At 46.9% G+C, this 17,047-nt stretch overlaps 1 long non-coding RNA gene across 1 annotated transcript in view; it reads left to right on the top strand.

Moving 5' to 3' along the window:
• LOC310901949 overlaps positions 1-17,047 on the top strand; it is a 48,392-nt gene that overhangs the window by 12,248 nt on the left and 19,097 nt on the right. The window contains exon 1 of the long non-coding RNA XR_014586328.1: positions 1-17,047. This exon is cut by the window's left edge and continues 12,248 nt beyond it. This is a non-coding gene — a long non-coding RNA (uncharacterized lncRNA).

Genomic DNA, 17,047 nt, shown 5'->3' with positions numbered 1-17,047 from the left:
GATGTTAGTAGGAGCAGGGTTAGTGGGGGGAATTTTATGAGGGTCGAGAGTAGCAGGGCTGTTATTAGTGGCGATCCTTGTAGTACTTCTGGGAATCAGAAGTGAAATGGCACTAGGCCCAGTTTAATAGCGATTGCTGCTGTCAGTAGTAGACAGGAGGTTGGGTGGTTTATTTGTGTGATGTCTCATTGGCCGGTGACTCAGGCATTGGTTATGCTAGAGAATAGGACCAGGGCGGAAGCAGCTGCTTGGGTTAGGAAGTATTTCGTTGCGGCTTCTACTGCTCGTGGGTGGTGGGATTTGGCAATTAGGGGAATGATGGCTAGTGTGTTGATCTCCAGTCCTGTCCAGGCCAGAACTCAGTGGTTGCTGGAAATTGTGATTGTGGTGCCCAAGATGAGGCTGAAGGTTATGATTGGGGTCGCGTAAGGGTTCATTAGTAGAGGAGGGGGTTAAACCATCATTTTCGGGGTATGGGCCCGATAGCTTGATTAGCTGACTCTACTAGAAAATAATATAAGGGAAGTATGGAGAATTTTGATTTCTCTTGTGTGGGTTCAATTCCTACTTTTCTAAGGTCAACAGGAAATGAGAGGGCTGTTATACCTCTATGTTCACTTTATCATAGTGACCCTTTGTAGTTCAGGCACATTTCCTTATGTAAGGAGGTAGGCCTGCATAGCAGATAGGTATGCTGATGTGTCAGAGGCACAGAGCTAGTGTGAGGGGTAGGAAGTTTTTTCATAGTAGGTGCATTAGTTGGTCATATCGGAATCGTGGGTATGAAGCTCGGACCCATAAGAAACCAGAAGATAGTAGGAGGACTTTTGTGGCTAGGATGACGGGGAATAGTTCTGTGGGTGGCCCTAGGGCGCTTGGGTTTAGGAATATGATGGCTGTAAGTGTATTTATTAGCATAATGTTCGCATATTCAGCTAGGAAGAATAAGGCGAAGGGTCCTGCGGCGTATTCAACGTTAAACCCTGAGACTAGCTCAGATTCACCCTCTGTGAGGTCAAAAGGAGCTCGGTTTGTCTCTGCTAGGGTGGATACGTATCATATTATTGCTAGGGGTCATGAGGAGAAAATGAAGTATAGAGGCTCCTGTGCGACGGCAAAGGAGCTGAGTGTGTAGCTTCCGCTTAGTATGATTATTGATAGCAGGATTATGGCCAGTGTCACTTCGTATGAAATGGTCTGTGCTACTGCCCGTAGGGCTCCGATTAGTGCGTATTTTGAGTTCGAGGCTCAGCCTGATCATAGGACTGAGTAGACGGCTAGGCTTGACATGGCTATTAGGAAGAGAACTCCGAGGTTTAGATCTGCTAGGGGAAATGGGAGTGGTAGTGGTGCTCAAGTGGTGAGGGCTAGGACAAGGGCTAGTATTGGTATCAGAATGAATAGAAGTGGGGAAGAGGTAGAGGGTCGGATGGGCTCTTTGGTAAATAGTTTCAGTCCGTCCGCAAATGGTTGAAGTAGGCCAAAAGGCCCGACAACGTTAGGGCCTTTGCGGGATTGTATGTAGCTTAGGATTTTCCGTTCTACTAGGGTTAGGAAGGCTACGGCAATCAGGATTGGGATGATGTATAGGAGGGATATAACGAGGCAGCTTAGTGTTGTTATTTGAATCATGGGTGAAGCTAGGGAGAGGATTTGAACCTCTGGGGAAAGGGCTTAAGCCTTCTGCACTTGCCGGGCTCTGCCACTCTAGCTGGTCCTTTTCTAGGATTGAAAGTGGTGGGGGAAGGCCCTCTTCACGGTTTAGTTGGTTTCACTGCTTAGAGGGGGGGGGCGTGCTTGTGGTATTGGCCCCACTTTCCCGGTCCTTTCGTACTGGGGAGAGTGTGTCATAGATAGAAACCGACCTGGATTGCTCCGGTCTGAACTCAGATCACGTAGGACTGTTAATCGTTGAACAAACGAACCCTTAATAGCGGCTGCACCATTAGGATGTCCTGATCCAACATCGAGGTCGTAAACCCCCCTGTCGATATGGGCTCTTGAGGGGGATTGCGCTGTTATCCCTGGGGTAGCTTGGTCCATTAATCAATTATATTGGGTCTGGTCACTGTTAGCACTTTGAGGGGTAGCTCTAGGTAAAGAGGTATGGTCTTGTTTTTGGAGGATTTGTTCTCCTCCAAGGTCGCCCCAACCGAAAAATATCGACCAGGCTCTGCGATGGTAGTGGCCCCAGTGGGGTTGATTGAGGATTCGCGGTGGTCGTTGATTTTTAAGTTCCACAGGGTCTTCTCGTCTTATGTTCACATCCCCGCTTTTGCACGGGGAGATCAATTTCACTGATTATCTGTGAGAGACAGTTAAGACCTCGTTTAGCCATTCATACAAGTCTCGATTTATGGGACAATTGATTGTGCTACCTTTGCACGGTTAGGATACCGCGGCCGTTAAACCTAAGTCACCGGGCAGGCATCACCTTCAATACTTGTTTAATTTGCTGAAGGCTATGTTTTTGGTAAACAGTCGGGCCTTATTAATTTGCCGAGTTCCTTTCACAGATTTTAATCGCTCTTATAGGCGCTCCTGAGTCGGGTTAACAGGGTTAGTTAATACGTGGTCTTGTAGGGGTTTTTGTATCTGTCTAGGTCTGTTAATAATGTTTCTATGTAAGCTTGCGCCGTTAGAGGGGTGTGGCCCTGAGTTACTTATTTTAGCATTAATTCTCCTATATTCATAGGTTGACCTGTTTGTGATAAGGGAATCATCTTATTTTGGTATTTTTAGGTGGTGGAGCTTTGACGCACTCTTTTTTGATGGCTGCTTTAGGGCCCACGGTAGGATCAGTAGTAAGAATTATCCGCTAGTCGAGGTTGTGTCCTTTTTTAATGGAGCTGTCCCTCCATTAAATAGCTCTTAATCATCTCATTAGGGTTCAGGATGTCCGGTAGGGAGGATTAAGGGGGAACTTAGATTCGTTTCACAGGTAACCAGCTATCACCCAGCTCGGTTGGCTTTTCACCTCTACTGACAAGTCATCCCACTCTTTTGCAACAGAGACGGGTTCGCTCTCTTTAACTGCTTGAAAGTAGCTCGCTTGGGTTTCGGGGGGGCAAACTTTAGTTCACTTTGCTTGGTTGTTCTCGCTAAACCATGATGCAAAAGGTACAAGGGTTGATCTTTGCTGTCTGTCGCTTTGATTGTTTCACTGCTATTTCATCTTTCCCTTACGGTACTGGGGTCTCTATCGCGTCTAAGTGTCTTTTCTATCGCCTATACTAAGACTGTAAAATGCTTTAGTTTAATTAGTTTAGTAAATTCTTTAGTTTTGGTGTACTATTTGTGTGGTTGAGCTAGAGGGGGGGCTTCAAGACGATCCGGTCTAGTAGATATCTTTCAGGTGTAAGCTGAGTGCTTTGGTGTTATAGCTACGTCTTGATATTCTAAGTACACCTTCCGGTACACTTACCTTGTTACGACTTACCTCATCTTCAGCGTATTTATGGTATTAGTTATGTGGGATGTGGCTTTTGAGGAGGGTGACGGGCGGTATGTACGTGCCCCAGGGCCGGCTTAAAGTAGGCTCTATTGTCCCACTTTACTGCTAAATCCGCCTTCCAGAAGTGGTTTCACGCTTCTTTCCGTGTGCCCTATGAATAGGGAATGTAGCCCATTTCTTCCACTCCATAGGCTATACCTTGACCTGTCTTATTAGCGGGGTGCTATTGTGTCCACTGTTGTGCTCTCATTCGAGGTGGGCTGGCGACGGCGGTATGTAGGCTGTGTTGGCAAGGGGTGGTTGGGTTAATCGGGGATTATCGATTGTAGAACAGGCTCCTCTAGGTGGGTTTGGGGCACCGCCAAGTCCTTAGAGTTTTAAGCGTTTGTGCTCGTAGTTCTCTGGCGGATACTTCGGTAAAGTAAGTATCAAGATTTAGGGCCAGGCATAGTGGGGTATCTAATCCCAGTTTGGGCCCTGGCTTTCGTGGGTTTAAATCAGTCGTTAGTTCCTAAGATCATCTTAATGGTGTGTTTAGGTGCATCTTGGGCTTATGACAGCTCAGTTGCATTTTGATCTTAGTTAGCTAGGATAGGCATTTTACCACTCTTTACGCCGTGTCAATAGGACGGTTGATTTGGGTTTCTTGTATGACCGCGGTGGCTGGCACAAGATTTACCAACCCTTGAAGTTAGGCTGTTGCTATAACTAAGTCAAGTTTGCACTCATTGCTTAATGTTAATTACTGCTGAATACCCGTGGGGGCGTGGCTTAGCGAGGCGTCTTGGGCTACTACTTGGGTGTGCCTGATACCCGCTCCTCAAGGCCTGTATGGGGGTAGGTGGTCGAGGGCGTTTACACTGGGGCGCGGATACTTGCATGTATATATTTAGCAAAAACCAACCGTAAGGTTAGGACTAAGTCTTTTGTCCGCAGGCATGTTTTATGCCATCTTGGCAACTTCAGTGCCATGCTTTGTGTTAAGCTATGTGGACGGGGGTGTGGTTAGCTGATAGTTGAGTGGTGAGTGAGAGTGAAGTATATGAAATTATTGCTTGTGTTTACTATTTTTAGTACTGGAGTTTCTCTAAGTCCTAGGACTAGGAGGAAATGGTGTTTCATAGTGTGTAGGCGTCGGGATAGTCCGAGTATCGTCGGGGTATTCCTGCTAGGCCTAGGAAGTGCTGGGGGAAGAACGTTAGGTTTACTCCTGTAAATATTACCCCGAAGTGGGCTTTTGCTCATGTTTGGTGTAGGGTAAACCCAGTGAGTAGTGGGAATCAGTGAGTAAATCCTGCTAGAATGGCAAAGACGGCGCCTATGGATAGGACGTAGTGGAAGTGGGCAACTACGTAGTACGTGTCGTGCAGGGCGATGTCTAGGGAAGAGTTTGCAAGAACGATTCCTGTTAATCCTCCGATGGTAAATAGGAAGATAAATCCTAGAGCTCATAGTATTGGGGGGGGTCTCATTTGATTGTTCCTCCGTGCAGGGTGGCTAGTCAGCTAAATACTTTGATTCCGGTAGGGATGGCAATGATTATAGTGGCTGATGTAAAGTAGGCTCGGGTATCAACGTCTATTCCTACTGTAAACATGTGGTGAGCTCAGACGATGAATCCTAGGAAGCCGATGGATAGTATGGCTCAGACTATTCCCATGTAGCCGAAGGGCTCCTTTTTGCCTGAGTAGTACGTGACTACGTGTGAGATGATTCCGAACCCCGGTAGGATCAGAATATAGACTTCTGGGTGTCCGAAGAATCAGAATAGGTGTTGGTACAGGATTGGGTCTCCTCCTCCAGCGGGGTCGAAGAATGTGGTGTTTAGGTTTCGATCAGTTAGTAATATTGTAATACCGGCGGCGAGTACGGGGAGTGATAGAAGGAGTAGGATGGCGGTAATTAGTACGGATCAGACAAATAGTGGGGTTTGGTATTGTGAGAGTGCGGGGGGTTTTATGTTGATGGCTGTGGTGATAAAGTTGATGGCCCCAAGGATGGAGGAGATACCGGCTAAGTGGAGTGAGAAGATAGCCAGGTCTACTGAAGCTCCGGCGTGGGCAAGGTCACCTGCTAGGGGAGGGTAGACAGTTCAGCCTGTGCCGGCGCCAGCTTCTACAGTGGATGAGGCTAGTAGGAGGAGGAATGATGGGGGGAGGAGTCAAAAGCTTATGTTGTTTATTCGCGGGAATGCTATGTCGGGGGCACCGATTATGAGGGGGACTAATCAGTTGCCGAATCCTCCGATCATGATGGGTATGACTATAAAGAAGCTTATTACAAAGGCGTGAGCGGTAACGATTACATTGTAAATTTGGTCGTCGCCTAGGAGAGTTCCTGGTTGTCCTAGTTCTGCGCGGATTAATAGGCTGAGTGCGGTGCCGACTATTCCTGCTCATGCCCCGAAGATGAGGTACAGGGTGCCAATATCCTTATGGTTAGTGGAAAATAGTCATCGGTTGATGAAGGTGACGGGTAAGATGGCTGAGTGTTGAAGCGTTAGGCTGTAGTCCTTTTTACAGAGGTTTAATTCCTCTTCTTATCGGCTCTGTAGTGAAATTCATGTTGAGTTGCAAGCTCATCGATGCGCACTAGGGTGCGTCAGGGTCTTTGTAGGCAGAAGCCAATTGGTTTAGGCATTTAGCTATTAACTAGAGTTTTGTGGGATCGAAGCCCATCTGTCTAGGGAGGCTTTAGCTTAATTAAAGCGTCTGACTTGCATTCAGAAGATACAGGTTAATATTCTGTAAGTCTTAATGTGCAGAAACTAAGAGGGTTTAACTCTTATTTAAGGCTTTGAAGGCCTTCGGTTTGGGGTGTTATCCTAAGTTTCTAGACAATGGCATGTATTATTGGGGACAGGGGAAGTAAGAGGATTGATAGTGAGGCAAGGACCGCAGTAGGTGTGCTTGGGGCTTTGCTAGTGTATCATTGTTTTATGTGGTTAGAGGAGTTGGGGGGAAGGGTAATTGTTGAGTGGTATGCGAGGCGTAGGTAGAAGAAGAGGCTGAGCAGTGATAGCATGGCAATTGCCATGGCTGCTGGTGTTATTTCCTGTTTAGTTAGTTCTTGGATGATAAGTCACTTTGGTATAAAGCCTGTTAATGGGGGGAGGCCTGCTAGGGATAAAAGTACTAGTATTAGGGTGGCGTTTAGCACTGGGGTTTTTGTTCATGAGGTTGTGATCATGGATAGGTTAAGGGCTTTGATTTTGTTAAGGGCTAGGAATACGGCTGATGTTATGATTGTGTATAGGTAGAAGGTAAGTAAGGCCAATTTGGGGCTGTAAACTAGGATGATGGCGATTCAGCCTAAGTGGGAGATGGACGAGAAGGCTAGGATTTTGCGTGTTTGTGTTTGGTTCAGTCCTATTCAGCCTCCTAGTGCTGTTGAGGCTAGGGCCATGGCGGTGAGTAGAGCTGGGTCGAGGGATTTGGATGTTAGTAGGAGCAGGGTTAGTGGGGGGAATTTTATGAGGGTCGAGAGTAGCAGGGCTGTTATTAGTGGCGATCCTTGTAGTACTTCTGGGAATCAGAAGTGAAATGGCACTAGGCCCAGTTTAATAGCGATTGCTGCTGTCAGTAGTAGACAGGAGGTTGGGTGGTTTATTTGTGTGATGTCTCATTGGCCGGTGACTCAGGCATTGGTTATGCTAGAGAATAGGACCAGGGCGGAAGCAGCTGCTTGGGTTAGGAAGTATTTCGTTGCGGCTTCTACTGCTCGTGGGTGGTGGGATTTGGCAATTAGGGGAATGATGGCTAGTGTGTTGATCTCCAGTCCTGTCCAGGCCAGAACTCAGTGGTTGCTGGAAATTGTGATTGTGGTGCCCAAGATGAGGCTGAAGGTTATGATTGGGGTCGCGTAAGGGTTCATTAGTAGAGGAGGGGGTTAAACCATCATTTTCGGGGTATGGGCCCGATAGCTTGATTAGCTGACTCTACTAGAAAATAATATAAGGGAAGTATGGAGAATTTTGATTTCTCTTGTGTGGGTTCAATTCCTACTTTTCTAAGGTCAACAGGAAATGAGAGGGCTGTTATACCTCTATGTTCACTTTATCATAGTGACCCTTTGTAGTTCAGGCACATTTCCTTATGTAAGGAGGTAGGCCTGCATAGCAGATAGGTATGCTGATGTGTCAGAGGCACAGAGCTAGTGTGAGGGGTAGGAAGTTTTTTCATAGTAGGTGCATTAGTTGGTCATATCGGAATCGTGGGTATGAAGCTCGGACCCATAAGAAACCAGAAGATAGTAGGAGGACTTTTGTGGCTAGGATGACGGGGAATAGTTCTGTGGGTGGCCCTAGGGCGCTTGGGTTTAGGAATATGATGGCTGTAAGTGTATTTATTAGCATAATGTTCGCATATTCAGCTAGGAAGAATAAGGCGAAGGGTCCTGCGGCGTATTCAACGTTAAACCCTGAGACTAGCTCAGATTCACCCTCTGTGAGGTCAAAAGGAGCTCGGTTTGTCTCTGCTAGGGTGGATACGTATCATATTATTGCTAGGGGTCATGAGGAGAAAATGAAGTATAGAGGCTCCTGTGCGACGGCAAAGGAGCTGAGTGTGTAGCTTCCGCTTAGTATGATTATTGATAGCAGGATTATGGCCAGTGTCACTTCGTATGAAATGGTCTGTGCTACTGCCCGTAGGGCTCCGATTAGTGCGTATTTTGAGTTCGAGGCTCAGCCTGATCATAGGACTGAGTAGACGGCTAGGCTTGACATGGCTATTAGGAAGAGAACTCCGAGGTTTAGATCTGCTAGGGGAAATGGGAGTGGTAGTGGTGCTCAAGTGGTGAGGGCTAGGACAAGGGCTAGTATTGGTATCAGAATGAATAGAAGTGGGGAAGAGGTAGAGGGTCGGATGGGCTCTTTGGTAAATAGTTTCAGTCCGTCCGCAAATGGTTGAAGTAGGCCAAAAGGCCCGACAACGTTAGGGCCTTTGCGGGATTGTATGTAGCTTAGGATTTTCCGTTCTACTAGGGTTAGGAAGGCTACGGCAATCAGGATTGGGATGATGTATAGGAGGGATATAACGAGGCAGCTTAGTGTTGTTATTTGAATCATGGGTGAAGCTAGGGAGAGGATTTGAACCTCTGGGGAAAGGGCTTAAGCCTTCTGCACTTGCCGGGCTCTGCCACTCTAGCTGGTCCTTTTCTAGGATTGAAAGTGGTGGGGGAAGGCCCTCTTCACGGTTTAGTTGGTTTCACTGCTTAGAGGGGGGGGGCGTGCTTGTGGTATTGGCCCCACTTTCCCGGTCCTTTCGTACTGGGGAGAGTGTGTCATAGATAGAAACCGACCTGGATTGCTCCGGTCTGAACTCAGATCACGTAGGACTGTTAATCGTTGAACAAACGAACCCTTAATAGCGGCTGCACCATTAGGATGTCCTGATCCAACATCGAGGTCGTAAACCCCCCTGTCGATATGGGCTCTTGAGGGGGATTGCGCTGTTATCCCTGGGGTAGCTTGGTCCATTAATCAATTATATTGGGTCTGGTCACTGTTAGCACTTTGAGGGGTAGCTCTAGGTAAAGAGGTATGGTCTTGTTTTTGGAGGATTTGTTCTCCTCCAAGGTCGCCCCAACCGAAAAATATCGACCAGGCTCTGCGATGGTAGTGGCCCCAGTGGGGTTGATTGAGGATTCGCGGTGGTCGTTGATTTTTAAGTTCCACAGGGTCTTCTCGTCTTATGTTCACATCCCCGCTTTTGCACGGGGAGATCAATTTCACTGATTATCTGTGAGAGACAGTTAAGACCTCGTTTAGCCATTCATACAAGTCTCGATTTATGGGACAATTGATTGCGCTACCTTTGCACGGTTAGGATACCGCGGCCGTTAAACCTAAGTCACCGGGCAGGCATCACCTTCAATACTTGTTTAATTTGCTGAAGGCTATGTTTTTGGTAAACAGTCGGGCCTTATTAATTTGCCGAGTTCCTTTCACAGATTTTAATCGCTCTTATAGGCGCTCCTGAGTCGGGTTAACAGGGTTAGTTAATACGTGGTCTTGTAGGGGTTTTTGTATCTGTCTAGGTCTGTTAATAATGTTTCTATGTAAGCTTGCGCCGTTAGAGGGGTGTGGCCCTGAGTTACTTATTTTAGCATTAATTCTCCTATATTCATAGGTTGACCTGTTTGTGATAAGGGAATCATCTTATTTTGGTATTTTTAGGTGGTGGAGCTTTGACGCACTCTTTTTTGATGGCTGCTTTAGGGCCCACGGTAGGATCAGTAGTAAGAATTATCCGCTAGTCGAGGTTGTGTCCTTTTTTAATGGAGCTGTCCCTCCATTAAATAGCTCTTAATCATCTCATTAGGGTTCAGGATGTCCGGTAGGGAGGATTAAGGGGGAACTTAGATTCGTTTCACAGGTAACCAGCTATCACCCAGCTCGGTTGGCTTTTCACCTCTACTGACAAGTCATCCCACTCTTTTGCAACAGAGACGGGTTCGCTCTCTTTAACTGCTTGAAAGTAGCTCGCTTGGGTTTCGGGGGGGCAAACTTTAGTTCACTTTGCTTGGTTGTTCTCGCTAAACCATGATGCAAAAGGTACAAGGGTTGATCTTTGCTGTCTGTCGCTTTGATTGTTTCACTGCTATTTCATCTTTCCCTTACGGTACTGGGGTCTCTATCGCGTCTAAGTGTCTTTTCTATCGCCTATACTAAGACTGTAAAATGCTTTAGTTTAATTAGTTTAGTAAATTCTTTAGTTTTGGTGTACTATTTGTGTGGTTGAGCTAGAGGGGGGGCTTCAAGACGATCCGGTCTAGTAGATATCTTTCAGGTGTAAGCTGAGTGCTTTGGTGTTATAGCTACGTCTTGATATTCTAAGTACACCTTCCGGTACACTTACCTTGTTACGACTTACCTCATCTTCAGCGTATTTATGGTATTAGTTATGTGGGATGTGGCTTTTGAGGAGGGTGACGGGCGGTATGTACGTGCCCCAGGGCCGGCTTAAAGTAGGCTCTATTGTCCCACTTTACTGCTAAATCCGCCTTCCAGAAGTGGTTTCACGCTTCTTTCCGTGTGCCCTATGAATAGGGAATGTAGCCCATTTCTTCCACTCCATAGGCTATACCTTGACCTGTCTTATTAGCGGGGTGCTATTGTGTCCACTGTTGTGCTCTCATTCGAGGTGGGCTGGCGACGGCGGTATGTAGGCTGTGTTGGCAAGGGGTGGTTGGGTTAATCGGGGATTATCGATTGTAGAACAGGCTCCTCTAGGTGGGTTTGGGGCACCGCCAAGTCCTTAGAGTTTTAAGCGTTTGTGCTCGTAGTTCTCTGGCGGATACTTCGGTAAAGTAAGTATCAAGATTTAGGGCCAGGCATAGTGGGGTATCTAATCCCAGTTTGGGCCCTGGCTTTCGTGGGTTTAAATCAGTCGTTAGTTCCTAAGATCATCTTAATGGTGTGTTTAGGTGCATCTTGGGCTTATGACAGCTCAGTTGCATTTTGATCTTAGTTAGCTAGGATAGGCATTTTACCACTCTTTACGCCGTGTCAATAGGACGGTTGATTTGGGTTTCTTGTATGACCGCGGTGGCTGGCACAAGATTTACCAACCCTTGAAGTTAGGCTGTTGCTATAACTAAGTCAAGTTTGCACTCATTGCTTAATGTTAATTACTGCTGAATACCCGTGGGGGCGTGGCTTAGCGAGGCGTCTTGGGCTACTACTTGGGTGTGCCTGATACCCGCTCCTCAAGGCCTGTATGGGGGTAGGTGGTCGAGGGCGTTTACACTGGGGCGCGGATACTTGCATGTATATATTTAGCAAAAACCAACCGTAAGGTTAGGACTAAGTCTTTTGTCCGCAGGCATGTTTTATGCCATCTTGGCAACTTCAGTGCCATGCTTTGTGTTAAGCTATGTGGACGGGGGTGTGGTTAGCTGATAGTTGAGTGGTGAGTGAGAGTGAAGTATATGAAATTATTGCTTGTGTTTACTATTTTTAGTACTGGAGTTTCTCTAAGTCCTAGGACTAGGAGGAAATGGTGTTTCATAGTGTGTAGGCGTCGGGATAGTCCGAGTATCGTCGGGGTATTCCTGCTAGGCCTAGGAAGTGCTGGGGGAAGAACGTTAGGTTTACTCCTGTAAATATTACCCCGAAGTGGGCTTTTGCTCATGTTTGGTGTAGGGTAAACCCAGTGAGTAGTGGGAATCAGTGAGTAAATCCTGCTAGAATGGCAAAGACGGCGCCTATGGATAGGACGTAGTGGAAGTGGGCAACTACGTAGTACGTGTCGTGCAGGGCGATGTCTAGGGAAGAGTTTGCAAGAACGATTCCTGTTAATCCTCCGATGGTAAATAGGAAGATAAATCCTAGAGCTCATAGTATTGGGGGGGTCTCATTTGATTGTTCCTCCGTGCAGGGTGGCTAGTCAGCTAAATACTTTGATTCCGGTAGGGATGGCAATGATTATAGTGGCTGATGTAAAGTAGGCTTGGGTATCAACGTCTATTCCTACTGTAAACATGTGGTGAGCTCAGACGATGAATCCTAGGAAGCCGATGGATAGTATGGCTCAGACTATTCCCATGTAGCCGAAGGGCTCCTTTTTGCCTGAGTAGTACGTGACTACGTGTGAGATGATTCCGAACCCCGGTAGGATCAGAATATAGACTTCTGGGTGTCCGAAGAATCAGAATAGGTGTTGGTACAGGATTGGGTCTCCTCCTCCAGCGGGGTCGAAGAATGTGGTGTTTAGGTTTCGATCAGTTAGTAATATTGTAATACCGGCGGCGAGTACGGGGAGTGATAGAAGGAGTAGGATGGCGGTAATTAGTACGGATCAGACAAATAGTGGGGTTTGGTATTGTGAGAGTGCGGGGGGTTTTATGTTGATGGCTGTGGTGATAAAGTTGATGGCCCCAAGGATGGAGGAGATACCGGCTAAGTGGAGTGAGAAGATAGCCAGGTCTACTGAAGCTCCGGCGTGGGCAAGGTCACCTGCTAGGGGAGGGTAGACAGTTCAGCCTGTGCCGGCGCCAGCTTCTACAGTGGATGAGGCTAGTAGGAGGAGGAATGATGGGGGGAGGAGTCAAAAGCTTATGTTGTTTATTCGCGGGAATGCTATGTCGGGGGCACCGATTATGAGGGGGACTAATCAGTTGCCGAATCCTCCGATCATGATGGGTATGACTATAAAGAAGCTTATTACAAAGGCGTGAGCGGTAACGATTACATTGTAAATTTGGTCGTCGCCTAGGAGAGTTCCTGGTTGTCCTAGTTCTGCGCGGATTAATAGGCTGAGTGCGGTGCCGACTATTCCTGCTCATGCCCCGAAGATGAGGTACAGGGTGCCAATATCCTTATGGTTAGTGGAAAATAGTCATCGGTTGATGAAGGTGACGGGTAAGATGGCTGAGTGTTGAAGCGTTAGGCTGTAGTCCTTTTTACAGAGGTTTAATTCCTCTTCTTATCGGCTCTGTAGTGAAATTCATGTTGAGTTGCAAGCTCATCGATGCGCACTAGGGTGCGTCAGGGTCTTTGTAGGCAGAAGCCAATTGGTTTAGGCATTTAGCTGTTAACTAGAGTTTTGTGGGATCGGAGCCCATCTGTCTAGGGAGGCTTTAGCTTAATTAAAGCGTCTGACTTGCATTCAGAAGATACAGGTTAATATTCTGTAAGTCTTAATGTGCAGAAACTAAGAGGGTTTAACTCTTATTTAAGGCTTTGAAGGCCTTCGGTTTGGGGTGTTATCCTAAGTTTCTAGACAATGGCATGTATTATTGGGGACAGGGGAAGTAAGAGGATTGATAGTGAGGCAAGGACCGCAGTAGGTGTGCTTGGGGCTTTGCTAGTGTATCATTGTTTTATGTGGTTAGAGGAGTTGGGGGGAAGGGTAATTGTTGAGTGGTATGCGAGGCGTAGGTAGAAGAAGAGGCTGAGCAGTGATAGCATGGCAATTGCCATGGCTGCTGGTGTTATTTCCTGTTTAGTTAGTTCTTGGATGATAAGTCACTTTGGTATAAAGCCTGTTAATGGGGGGAGGCCTGCTAGGGATAAAAGTACTAGTATTAGGGTGGCGTTTAGCACTGGGGTTTTTGTTCATGAGGTTGTGATCATGGATAGGTTAAGGGCTTTGATTTTGTTAAGGGCTAGGAATACGGCTGATGTTATGATTGTGTATAGGTAGAAGGTAAGTAAGGCCAATTTGGGGCTGTAAACTAGGATGATGGCGATTCAGCCTAAGTGGGAGATGGACGAGAAGGCTAGGATTTTGCGTGTTTGTGTTTGGTTCAGTCCTATTCAGCCTCCTAGTGCTGTTGAGGCTAGGGCCATGGCGGTGAGTAGAGCTGGGTCGAGGGATTTGGATGTTAGTAGGAGCAGGGTTAGTGGGGGGAATTTTATGAGGGTCGAGAGTAGCAGGGCTGTTATTAGTGGCGATCCTTGTAGTACTTCTGGGAATCAGAAGTGAAATGGCACTAGGCCCAGTTTAATAGCGATTGCTGCTGTCAGTAGTAGACAGGAGGTTGGGTGGTTTATTTGTGTGATGTCTCATTGGCCGGTGACTCAGGCATTGGTTATGCTAGAGAATAGGACCAGGGCGGAAGCAGCTGCTTGGGTTAGGAAGTATTTCGTTGCGGCTTCTACTGCTCGTGGGTGGTGGGATTTGGCAATTAGGGGAATGATGGCTAGTGTGTTGATCTCCAGTCCTGTCCAGGCCAGAACTCAGTGGTTGCTGGAAATTGTGATTGTGGTGCCCAAGATGAGGCTGAAGGTTATGATTGGGGTCGCGTAAGGGTTCATTAGTAGAGGAGGGGGTTAAACCATCATTTTCGGGGTATGGGCCCGATAGCTTGATTAGCTGACTCTACTAGAAAATAATATAAGGGAAGTATGGAGAATTTTGATTTCTCTTGTGTGGGTTCAATTCCTACTTTTCTAAGGTCAACAGGAAATGAGAGGGCTGTTATACCTCTATGTTCACTTTATCATAGTGACCCTTTGTAGTTCAGGCACATTTCCTTATGTAAGGAGGTAGGCCTGCATAGCAGATAGGTATGCTGATGTGTCAGAGGCACAGAGCTAGTGTGAGGGGTAGGAAGTTTTTTCATAGTAGGTGCATTAGTTGGTCATATCGGAATCGTGGGTATGAAGCTCGGACCCATAAGAAACCAGAAGATAGTAGGAGGACTTTTGTGGCTAGGATGACGGGGAATAGTTCTGTGGGTGGCCCTAGGGCGCTTGGGTTTAGGAATATGATGGCTGTAAGTGTATTTATTAGCATAATGTTCGCATATTCAGCTAGGAAGAATAAGGCGAAGGGTCCTGCGGCGTATTCAACGTTAAACCCTGAGACTAGCTCAGATTCACCCTCTGTGAGGTCAAAAGGAGCTCGGTTTGTCTCTGCTAGGGTGGATACGTATCATATTATTGCTAGGGGTCATGAGGAGAAAATGAAGTATAGAGGCTCCTGTGCGACGGCAAAGGAGCTGAGTGTGTAGCTTCCGCTTAGTATGATTATTGATAGCAGGATTATGGCCAGTGTCACTTCGTATGAAATGGTCTGTGCTACTGCCCGTAGGGCTCCGATTAGTGCGTATTTTGAGTTCGAGGCTCAGCCTGATCATAGGACTGAGTAGACGGCTAGGCTTGACATGGCTATTAGGAAGAGAACTCCGAGGTTTAGATCTGCTAGGGGAAATGGGAGTGGTAGTGGTGCTCAAGTGGTGAGGGCTAGGACAAGGGCTAGTATTGGTATCAGAATGAATAGAAGTGGGGAAGAGGTAGAGGGTCGGATGGGCTCTTTGGTAAATAGTTTCAGTCCGTCCGCAAATGGTTGAAGTAGGCCAAAAGGCCCGACAACGTTAGGGCCTTTGCGGGATTGTATGTAGCTTAGGATTTTCCGTTCTACTAGGGTTAGGAAGGCTACGGCAATCAGGATTGGGATGATGTATAGGAGGGATATAACGAGGCAGCTTAGTGTTGTTATTTGAATCATGGGTGAAGCTAGGGAGAGGATTTGAACCTCTGGGGAAAGGGCTTAAGCCTTCTGCACTTGCCGGGCTCTGCCACTCTAGCTGGTCCTTTTCTAGGATTGAAAGTGGTGGGGGAAGGCCCTCTTCACGGTTTAGTTGGTTTCACTGCTTAGAGGGGGGGGGCGTGCTTGTGGTATTGGCCCCACTTTCCCGGTCCTTTCGTACTGGGGAGAGTGTGTCATAGATAGAAACCGACCTGGATTGCTCCGGTCTGAACTCAGATCACGTAGGACTGTTAATCGTTGAACAAACGAACCCTTAATAGCGGCTGCACCATTAGGATGTCCTGATCCAACATCGAGGTCGTAAACCCCCCTGTCGATATGGGCTCTTGAGGGGGATTGCGCTGTTATCCCTGGGGTAGCTTGGTCCATTAATCAATTATATTGGGTCTGGTCACTGTTAGCACTTTGAGGGGTAGCTCTAGGTAAAGAGGTATGGTCTTGTTTTTGGAGGATTTGTTCTCCTCCAAGGTCGCCCCAACCGAAAAATATCGACCAGGCTCTGCGATGGTAGTGGCCCCAGTGGGGTTGATTGAGGATTCGCGGTGGTCGTTGATTTTTAAGTTCCACAGGGTCTTCTCGTCTTATGTTCACATCCCCGCTTTTGCACGGGGAGATCAATTTCACTGATTATCTGTGAGAGACAGTTAAGACCTCGTTTAGCCATTCATACAAGTCTCGATTTATGGGACAATTGATTGCGCTACCTTTGCACGGTTAGGATACCGCGGCCGTTAAACCTAAGTCACCGGGCAGGCATCACCTTCAATACTTGTTTAATTTGCTGAAGGCTATGTTTTTGGTAAACAGTCGGGCCTTATTAATTTGCCGAGTTCCTTTCACAGATTTTAATCGCTCTTATAGGCGCTCCTGAGTCGGGTTAACAGGGTTAGTTAATACGTGGTCTTGTAGGGGTTTTTGTATCTGTCTAGGTCTGTTAATAATGTTTCTATGTAAGCTTGCGCCGTTAGAGGGGTGTGGCCCTGAGTTACTTATTTTAGCATTAATTCTCCTATATTCATAGGTTGACCTGTTTGTGATAAGGGAATCATCTTATTTTGGTATTTTTAGGTGGTGGAGCTTTGACGCACTCTTTTTTGATGGCTGCTTTAGGGCCCACGGTAGGATCAGTAGTAAGAATTATCCGCTAGTCGAGGTTGTGTCCTTTTTTAATGGAGCTGTCCCTCCATTAAATAGCTCTTAATCATCTCATTAGGGTTCAGGATGTCCGGTAGGGAGGATTAAGGGGGAACTTAGATTCGTTTCACAGGTAACCAGCTATCACCCAGCTCGGTTGGCTTTTCACCTCTACTGACAAGTCATCCCACTCTTTTGCAACAGAGACGGGTTCGCTCTCTTTAACTGCTTGAAAGTAGCTCGCTTGGGTTTCGGGGGGGCAAACTTTAGTTCACTTTGCTTGGTTGTTCTCGCTAAACCATGATGCAAAAGGTACAAGGGTTGATCTTTGCTGTCTGTCGCTTTGATTGTTTCACTGCTATTTCATCTTTCCCTTACGGTACTGGGGTCTCTATCGCGTCTAAGTGTCTTTTCTATCGCCTATACTAAGACTGTAAAATGCTTTAGTTTAATTAGTTTA

The sequence above is a fragment of the Anser anser genome, assembly GCF_964211835.1.
Source record: "Anser anser genome assembly, chromosome: 6".
Classification (NCBI taxonomy): domain Eukaryota; kingdom Metazoa; phylum Chordata; class Aves; order Anseriformes; family Anatidae; genus Anser; species Anser anser.
This window is presented reverse-complemented; position numbering and strand designations above follow the sequence as displayed.